This window comes from Mustela putorius, unplaced genomic scaffold (assembly GCF_011764305.1).
Source record: "Mustela putorius furo isolate JIRA1106 unplaced genomic scaffold, ASM1176430v1.1 tig00003850_pilon_pilon_pilon, whole genome shotgun sequence".
NCBI classification, from domain to species: domain Eukaryota; kingdom Metazoa; phylum Chordata; class Mammalia; order Carnivora; family Mustelidae; genus Mustela; species Mustela putorius.
The window spans coordinates 4,686,989-4,688,332 of NW_025422002.1; the positions used below are offsets into that span (position 1 = coordinate 4,686,989).

The following is a 1,344-nucleotide window of genomic DNA, read 5'->3' on the forward strand; positions in this document are numbered from 1 at the left end:
TTCCTTCTCCCTCCCCCCTGCCTTTCCCTGTTCACAAGTGTTCCCTCTTTCTAAAATAAATAAATAAAATCTGTATTTTAAAAAAAGTGTTGGGCACCTGGGTGGCTAGGTGGTTTAAAGCCTCTGCCTTTGGCTCAAGTCATGATCTCAGGGTCCTGGGATTGAGCCCCACATCCGGCTCTCTGCTCAGCAGGGAGCCTGCTTCCTCCTCTCTCTCTGCCTGCCTCTCTGCCTACTTGTGATCTCTCTGTCAAATAAATAAATAAAATCTTTAAGAAAAAAAAGAAGAAGGCCTTACTAGCTGCTTCTCCCACATGTTTCACAATATAGGTTAGAGCCTCCAATGTACCACCACCACTCCACCCCTCACTATGCAGTGAAAGACAACCAAGAGCTGGAGAGAAAAATAACTGGATTGAAGACCTCAGTGGCTGAAGGCTAGAGGAAGACAGCCCTGGAAACAGTCCAGGCAGCTGGAACAGATAGACAATGTATGACATTTGTATTGTACAAGGAGGCCATACCCTAGGAAATTCTCTTTGTTACATGATCATGAAGAATCAGGAAGTGGAATTTTGCAGTTATACTACAACCCATTCTTCACAGAGCAAAGTTAATTTACACATTCAGACTTGAGGTGCTCTTCCAGCTGTTGAACCATTTTGGAGAGGTTTAAATGAGCTCATAAATATCTGCCAACATGGGCTTGGCAAGTTTAAGGCCAGAATAAATGAATAAAGGGATCAAAAAGCAAGCAGAAATGAATCTACATTCTAGTCCCTTACACACTATACAGGAAGGACTGTCCTCTAGGATATTCTCTTCATGATCTTGCAAAACCCAGAAGTAGAAATCTGTGATTATAACATGATCTGTCCTTCAGAAAAGTGTGCTTCTAGGTATGACCCATTATGGCTGTTGGAATCCCTGCAAGAACCTTTGTATTCATGTAATAAATTCCCTTTTTTATTTAAACTAAAAAAAAGAAGAAGAAAAGAAACAAGAAAATCTATGAAATGAAAAACTATACAATGCTCATGGATTGGAAGACCTACTATAGTAATATATTAATCATCTCAGACTATAGATTCAATGTAACCCAAATCAAAATCTTATCAAGTGTATTTAAAACATAAATGGATAACACAAATTAGCCGCTTATAAATTTTATACAGAAATTCAAAAAGCCAAGAATATCCAAGTCTACCATTTTAGGGACAGTTTCTATTGATATGTTATTTTCCTTTGGATAGGCTGTACTTTCCTATTTTTTTGTATGTGTTGTGATATTTCTGTTGAAAACTGACATTTGAGTCTAATAATGTGGTAGCTCTAGAAATCAGA

General features: G+C 38.2%; 1 pseudogene; it reads left to right on the top strand.

The window, feature by feature from the left end:
• Positions 1–343: 343 nt before the first annotated feature.
• Positions 344–777, top strand: LOC101680808 (annotated as a pseudogene).
• Positions 778–1,344: the final 567 nt, after the last annotated feature.